This window comes from Sphaeramia orbicularis, chromosome 10, assembly GCF_902148855.1.
Source record: "Sphaeramia orbicularis chromosome 10, fSphaOr1.1, whole genome shotgun sequence".
NCBI lineage: Eukaryota > Metazoa > Chordata > Actinopteri > Kurtiformes > Apogonidae > Sphaeramia > Sphaeramia orbicularis.
In genome coordinates, this window is record NC_043966.1 from 38,780,550 (window position 1) to 38,789,578 (window position 9,029).

The 9,029-nt window shown below is 36.4% G+C and overlaps 1 long non-coding RNA gene across 1 annotated transcript; it reads right to left on the bottom strand.

Annotated features, from left to right (window-relative positions):
• Positions 1–612: 612 nt before the first annotated feature.
• Positions 613–6,691, bottom strand: LOC115427719 (uncharacterized). Its single transcript, XR_003936536.1, has 3 exons — positions 6,680–6,691; positions 971–975; positions 613–841 (listed from the first exon to the last, which is right to left on the bottom strand). It is a non-coding gene; the product is annotated as an uncharacterized LOC115427719 (long non-coding RNA).
• Positions 6,692–9,029: the final 2,338 nt, after the last annotated feature.

A 9,029-nucleotide genomic window follows, 5' to 3' on the forward strand; every position in this document is an offset into this window, starting at 1 on the left:
TTTTTAGCTCTCTGTTCCATAAGCCATATAGATAATAAACATTTGATACAATGTATGCTCTGTACAGTAATAATCCATGATAGACATAATTTTATATTATTTTTGGTGATAAATTGATTTAAGCAAAAATAAATAAATAAATAAATAAATAAAGTAAAACAAAAAAAAAAAAAAAAAATGAGGAGCCAACTGAGTCGTCGAAAGAGCTCTTTAAGTGAGCCAAGCCTTTTAAGTGAGCCAAGCCATAAGACTCATCTCTCTTAAAAAAGCTGGGATTCCCATCTCTACTTACAACAACTGAACTTTAAAAGTACATGTAAACATGTTAGCTTGACTGAAATTGAAGTTTTCATAGTCAGACTAACAAACCAATACAAGGTAATTGAAAATCAGTCTACTCCCACATGTATACAGACCAGTCGGCCCAGAACGGGATGAGGAGTTGTGCGCATGTACTCGAACTCTGGGTCAAATCCTGGCCTGGAAGTCAAGCAGTATGAACCTCATGTGTACAAAAACTAGAGCAGACAGGAAGTATGTAAAAATGTAGAAATTTGCAACATTGTCTATTGTTCAGGGTTCCCGCAGGGTCTTAAAAAGTCTTGAATCTACAAAAAGTCTTTCAAAGGTATTAAATTTCATATGGTAGGTCTTATGTTATGTTGCCACAAACTTGTTCACTGGATTGTGTTTAAATGTGTCTGGGAAATCTCCTCAGTACCAACCCAATAATTTATTGAAATTAGGAATCAGTTATCACTACCTTTGCAGCCTCTGGTGAGAAATTACTCGAATGGTGGGAATCAAGACATTGGACTAAATAAATACATTTTCCTAAATTCTAGGAGTCACACATTTATGCCAGTATGGGCATAAAATGGGCATTAAATTCTGTTCTAAGTAGTCTTAAAAAGGTCTTAAATTTAACTTGTAGAAACCCGTAGGAACACTGATTGTTGTGCCAGTTTACCTCTGCTTTGCTAACCTGCCAGTTCGCTACTGACTATTGTTGTGGTCTGTGACATCATAGGTCAACTGGAATCTGAGTGGTGGACTAATCAGTATCACCTTTCATAAACCCATATCACTGGCACTGGGGTACTGGCATTTATTTTCAACCTGTCCAAACTTGATGAGTGCAAACTTTAACTTAACATTAATGTCATGCTGGGAGAAAAAAAAAAAGAAAAAAAAATTCACATCCACAATATAAAAACGCTCCATCTTATAGACTTTCTTGATTTCTGTGAGGGAAAGACGTATTTGTAACCGTACAGATCAGAAACCAAAGGCTGTCAGGTATTTAAGAGAAACTAACGTCATTTTTGGTGATTTAAATCCAAGGAGTAAAGAATCACACATAATAAAAAAAAAACAGATGCATGATTTGCTCTTGTTTATGCCATTTTGAGCCCCAAATGAATGCAGCTCAGTGCTCTCATCATTTGTAAGCTAAGCATATGCTGTATGGGGGATACAAAGATTAGAGAAAGTCAGATATCAAAGCGAGTGCTCATGAGAGGCTGCCGTGGCTCTCCCACAGGTTTTGTTCCATTCAAACATAAGCGATGAATGCATCCAGTGAAGCGTGCGTTTGTATTTTGAGAAGCTATTGTCGCAGTTTCTTTTTCCATGTGAATAGGAACAGAAAATCCCTAATGATTTCCAAAATCACAGTTTAAGGAGTCTGACAGTAACGTGGAGGTGGTGTCCAGCATACGAAACCAAGCCATTAAAATAAGGATGGAGCTTCTCAAAAAAAACAAAAAAAAAACAAAAACAAAACAAAACAAAACCACGAACATGGAAACCCAGACTGTGAGACTCCATCGTCTCTTCTGAAGTTATATTATCACTTCAGGGTGATATGCTCTTTATTTTATGTCACACATATGAAGTAACATCAGGTGATAAATTCGGGTAAAATTTCTAAACATGATGTGAAAGATTGTAAAAGTAATCCCTGTCAGATTTGTACTAAACCAACACAGAGATTCCCCATTTCCATAAATTATAAAACCTAAAAAAAAAATAAAAAAAAAAACACATTATGGCGCAAATCTAGAGCTTCTTTTAATCTCATTTGCATTTTGTACACTAAAAGACATTTTTAAAAATAAATATATAATAAAGGCTTTTAATATAACTTAAAGTTGTCTGTTAACAAAACATCATTATTGAAAATAAGGAAAAAAAGAGGTGTTTCAGATTTGGCCTTAAATAATACTAAATATTAGACATTTTTAAACCCAATAATATATAAGCAATTTTGTGGATACCAGGAAAGTATACGAATTTTGTCATAATAAAAAATCCTTCTCATGCATATCATTAGCCTCATAGCACAAATACCTAAGTCATATTTTGATTTTTTCAGAACATAGTCAATGATGCAAAATGAAGCAGCAGTGTTGGAGAGTAAAGTTAAGTAGATATCACAATTTAGCCAAAAATATGACATGGCTATGACATGGCTAACAATATTATCTGCTTCAATTGGTGATTTGGGACATTTGACAGGCGTCTAAATAACAGTTAAATATATCCATGACATCTGATTAAAACGCTAAATCCACTTGTGTTGTTTCACTCAAAAAGCAGTTGAAGAATAAAATGTAATCCAGTAGTAGGGTCGTGCTCATAAGAGTCGGGTCTGAGACCTGATGCTTTGTAGTGAACCAGGGGCTCGTTTCTGCGCTTGTTCATCAATGCATTAACCCCAGCACAATGAAAAATGCATTCTTGTAATACCTTTATCTGTTAATATACAAACCTGCTTCACTCTTTCAACTCCCAAAACAGATTATTGACCATGATTGTGAATTTCAATTGCTGAAATATAACTGTCACCCTGTTAAATGAGTTATTGATGATCTGGTGGACTTCAGTATAAACCTAATTCAGAAACAAGGTTCCATAAAAAGAATGGCTATTAAGGCTAAAAAGGCCAATAACTCATTTATATAGCACTACATCCTGACAAAAGTTATCTCATGACACTTTACGTTTAGAGTTGGTCTAATCCAGACTTTTTAGCCAATTTACAGGCACCAACAGAATCCTCCAGGAGCAAACACTTGGTGACAGTGACAAGGAAAAACTTCCTTTTAACAGCCAGAAACCTGGAGCAGACCCCAACTCTGGAGGATTGTCATCTGCCTACCAGTTGGGGTTCAAGAGAGAGAGTAAAGGAAGAAAAATAGATGGGGGAAAAGGGGGGAGACACATGGATGCACAGCAAACTGAACTAGAACTGTTAACAGCTAGACCTGCTGATACTAGCATAACTCCTAATAACGAGTACACATACCCATAACTGCTATCACTACTACTCCAAAAATATCACGACTCCTCCACATACAAGTACTAACAGTGAATATACTATTACTGCAGCAGTTAGTACCAATAATAGAAACCTCTACCATCCATGTAACTATATAATAAACACTATCACAACTTTATGGATAAATGAGTGATGACGATGGAGGCAGGAGAGAAGCAGGACCACAGCAGCAGGTCCAGAGATGGTCCATGGAAGCGCAGAGACTCTGGGGGAGAAGTCAAGGCCGTATCATGTATTTGCTGGAGCGTGAATAAAGGAGAAGAGGAGGTCACTGTCAGTATGAGACAATGTTTTTGTGTTTCCTATTTCATTTGGTTAGGTTTAACCTCATTCTCATTAGATTAAGATTCTTTATTTTGTCAGTATTTAGATCACACGTGTAGACATGCACCCCACTGAAGTTGATCTTTTGCATTTAACCCATCACTAGAACATAGAGGAACACACCACGTACTGCAGACTAGGAGCAGTGGGCATTAAGTGCCTTGCTCAAGGACACATCAGCCAACAACTTTATGTCAGTGCGGGGAATCAAATCGGTCACAAGCTGACTCTCCAGCCTTCTTGGTCATGTCTGCCATTAGGCTCTGCTCAGTTCATTATCTTTCATCTCATCCTCGACTGTGATCAAAAATTGATCCTGGACAATATCACAATTCCCAACAAAAATGCACATTGATGATGGTGGAAGCAGGACCACTGGAGGAGTTAGACCCAGTCACTGCAAAGTCTTTTTGTCTATTGGACCAACGACACGGTCTACTGAGATATTCTATGACATTGTGATCTGAATTTAAAGTTAATCATTATTTTACGTGAACACTCATCTGTCAGAAACCATAAGATCCAGTGGTACATTATAACAGAAGAGCAGACAGATGAGGCAGCTGTTGCGCGTCATATGTAACCAGCGTTTATATAAAATGACGGCTCTGTGGAAAGGATGTCTCATGCTGTTAAATGCCTGACTCTTCAGTCCTCCTGCCAGAGACACAGGAGTCCAGACCAGGGACCGAGGAGACAAGAGCTGAGCAAACAGGCATTAAACACCATGAGACATCCTCACCTTGGAGCCGTCATTTTAAACAGTCATCAGTTAAATATGACATGTGGAACAGTGTCTGTCATTCTGTTATAATAGATTGCTGTGTTTGATGATCGATGGCACATGAATGTTCATATAAACGTATGATTAATTTTTAATTAAATTCATAATGTAGCATAATGTGTCATTATTTGACACACTGGTTTGATCATGAATACAACTTAGTAAAAATGCCATTTCAGACTCATGAAAACTATCATTTTCACCCATTAAGACCCAGTGCTACTTTTACAGCAGTTACTCAACAAATTTTCTCTCTATTTAACCTTTCTTAAATGATTTATCACCATTGATTACAAAATTATCCCCTGTATTTTGATTTTTGTCATTGAAAATCAGGTGTTTTCTTACCTTTAATGTACTGATTATGTAGATGTTCATAAAATCTCAGATCAAAGCTGAGGGTCATTATACCAGAAACAGAGAAAACTGATGGAAAGTAGACTTTTACAGCAAATATATCAATAACTGAATGTAAAACTAAGTGTGTCCATCCACTGCCATTGATTCAACTGTATGGGATTTACTGGTGATTCAATTTTGTAGACGATGACGTTTCTAGGTTCACTATGGAGCCTCTGAACGTCCAAATGGGTCATATCTGATGACCATGAAAAGATGACAAACTGCATTTTACCTGAACTATTTCAATGTACTGATTTAGTGGTTCAGAAGTTATTAGAGATTTTAGATCAGTAGATGATTTAGGTTGCCAGTGGCTGTTGCCAGGGTTGAAGTTCTGCAGTGATAATATATTTGTATAATCCAGATGTGTATCACACCTTTTTCACTAAAATGCATGGGAAATACAATACAAACTGTTAATATATAATTTTTATACAAAGTGCATTAAAAAAACTAGTTGTATTTTTACTTTCAAGTAGATGCTAAATTAAGTGGAGAATAATTTGATTACAGCAGTTAGTTGGTTAGGTCATTAAAAATGACATTAACTGTAGATAGATATGACAAACAGTAAAAGCTGAATATAATAATAAAAATAAAATACAAGAGCAAAAATACTATACATAATATATGAGAAGTAAAAAACAGAACTGGTATAAAATCTGGACATACAGGATCAAACAGTAAGGTTCAAAAATAAAGTGTAATATGCAATGTAAAAATTTTTCAGTAAGAGGGAGATGAATACATATCAATAAAGTGGATAAGGGAAATTTGTTTTTGACCAGGTTTCAACATCAGACAGTTGTGAGTTTATTGTATAGTGTAAAATGGAAGTGACCGGTCACCGAACAGACCTCTGCATAAGTCCTCTGGCCAGTTTTCTCTGTCCTTGATGCTTGATCCCTGATGTACATTTAAGGGAAGTGAGACTGAGTTCCAGGTCATCATCAAACATCAAGGAATCAAGAAGCAGAGGAGGAAAAGGATAAGCTACTCAGAAGAGGCTCTGATCTATTTAATCTGTCTTTCTTTTCTGCTGTGCCGGTTCATCTTCGCTCCGTTGTCCATCTTTGTTTCCACAGTGATCTGTGATTTTGTGTATGACCCCTGCTTTGACTTCAGTGTCTTCCTCTCGCCTCATTCCTCTGCAGTTGTTTGCCTCTTCTGCCTACTTTTCTGTACTAAAACCATGCTTTAGTAAAGAGACTTTGCCTGTGCTTTTGTCTGAATCATGCTATTGAGTCTGAGTTTTAGCTGTCAGTTACAGTATGCTGTAAGTAATGTCTCACTTGGAAGTGTCACCATTGAAAAGTAACCCTCTTTCTGTCAAAACCATGTTGATAAGAGAGGACGTGCACAAGATGTAAATTTAAAGGTCCTGTTGAAATGTAATTTTCTTCAAAAGTCTTACTCTGTTCGAGGTCTTAACAGTGAACAACTGATAAAGTGACAGTCATAAAAAAAATCCTTCAAGGCATGGTCAGAGCTCTTCTGAAAAGATTCAAGTGGAATTTGTGAAGAAAATATGGACTTAGTTAATTAAAGTGGTTGGTAGACTTAATCACAGGGAGGCCAAAAGATGTTAGAAAGTTGCATGAAGCAGCTGTGGGGATAAAACAAGTGCAAATGTGGCCAAACTGCTGAGGGTTTAATACAGAGTTGTAGGAGAAGAGTCAGGATAAAGTGCTTACTATGAGAACAGGTGGCGTTACTTGTGCTGAGTAGATAGGATTTACAAAGTTGGGTCTGTTTAGGGAGCTTCTGGTTAGAGAAGGAAAGATCTTTAATTTTCCAAGAGACAAAGTAATGCAACACACTGAGACAGACATGAAATTCACTGAAGGTATTGTTCTGTTAGAAAATATCTGGGCCTGTCACATACAGAAAATAAAAAAATAAATAAATAAGTACAAGCCATCTTGTTACTCTACCTAACATTATTTTATGCACCAAATTAATCAGTCCCTCCAGGAATTCCTGGTTTTTGGGGATTGTTGTAAACTAGTATGAGGTGTAATTTTAAGTTTTTTTCAATTGAAGAGAAGCTCCACTACTGAGAATAAGAAACAGCTTTTCATCAAAAAGCCTTACAAATACAAAAAGTCTAACAAAGTACACTTAATTAGTAAGTGAAGAAGTGCACCTTAGGGGTTTTAACTCGATTAATCAGAAAAATGTACTTAGAGACCACAGTCAAAACAGCGAGCGCATAACTGTGAAGCATTTAAGTGTACTGGACATTCAATTGTACATAATAAGGACAAACTTTGCGTCCTTTTCCGAATGAGGCTTGCACTGTCGGGGGCCAACATCCCCGAAATCCCCCCATCCTCTGCTCCCCCAACCATTTGGCAAAAACACACCACCTGGTGCCAAAATATGACATCATGTAAACTAAAGATAATGGCATGAAGAAAGACAATTGTTAGACAATCAACATGAACTCAATTCAACCTGATAGTGGCAGAATAATGGTTAGAGAACCCATTTTTCCCCACAAAACTCCACCTAGTGAATGAAAATGACACCATATGACCTCTGGATGGTAGCGAGAAAATAGACATTAGTAAGACAATCAATATGAACCAAATTTTATCTCAATCAGTCTATTATTGCTTGATTTCTGACCAAAAAACAGATTTTCAACAAAAGCGTCCCTATTTGGATGACTTACTTAAATACTCACAGAAATACTCACAGACTCACTTAAATACTCACAGAGAAGCTGAAATCAATAGGGTTCTTCCCCTAGGGGTCCCCTATGTTGGTTATCAAGGGATAAGAAATCCAACCAAATCTGTCCTAGGTATCGCATTCACACAAAGGTTTTACCCCAACCACTGCTGCCAGATCCACCGCCGGTCAGGCCAAAACCATTTGTAACCCACTTTTGAGTATGTACACACCGCTACCTAGGTTCGTAAGAGCTAAGAGTAATAGCAATAACCAATAGACACAGGTATATGTAGTCATTGTGAACTTTTAGTTAGAAAACTATTCACAAAATACACAATACAATATACCTACGAGCCCAGTAACCTAATAAAATAAAATAAAATAAACTGTCCTTTTAAAGATGTTCCTTTCTAGGAATGTTCCGTTGTGGATCCAATACATGTTCAAGTCAGTAAGTCAGGGAAATAGTCAAGTCAGGAAAATGTCCAATGTGGACTTTTGTTGGTGTCTGTCAGAGAGACAAATACAATCCTACCACAGGATCCACTGTATAGTAGGGTGGAGGCTCAAAGTTCGACTGGGAGGCTCGTCATCAACTGGATCAATGGTCTTCCTCATTGGACATAAGGACTGGCGATTCCTTTTTTCCTCGCATCACAAAAAAACTGACCTGCATTTTTACAAAACAGGCTTACAGTATAGATTCTGATGCAATATTATTTAATCAAGTAAATCAGGTTCATTCAAAGTGTTGAACAACATTGTATCTTATTAATTATAAAAATAACTGAGTACAGTTAACTATCCGTTTGCTATAGTCACCTTCACAATGGAAGTCTTATAGTGTCAAAATATACAATTGTAATTCTCGACAATTACATGAAATGCAATTACTTGATCACATTTTACCAAATAATTCACTTATTTTACAAACATCACATTACCCTTTAAAGTAAAAACACAAAGTGAATTTTCTTCATGGGTATTGTCTTTCTTTTTCACCTTATTTAACATAAGACTTCGATTTTTAAACAAAAGAAATGCATTGTTTTTAATTAACAACACTAAAATCAATTACAGCTTTGCTGCTTTATACCCATTTTAACTTACTTAAAATGACAATTTTCCTCTTAAATGTGTGCTACTTTAACTCACAATCTCATGTAAACATGTGGAACTAGGCACCTCACAGAGTAAAAGACTCACAATGTGCTTATTTTAGTGAAACATATCAATATGAATTTCCTATCCACCAATCAAATAATTGCTTTACTGTAAAATACATCCTTTGAAACAAATATAAATTGTATGAAATACTCTAAGTGCGACTAGCATAGCCACCTCGTGATATCGCCACGTACACACACATTAAGAACATGCTAGAGCTAGCTTACCAGAAGAGTTTCCTACAGGAGAAGTCAGGACAAACAAAAGTGCTTCCTCGACGGCTCTCCGATCTCTAAAACAAAATTTTAATCAGATTATACAATATGCTAA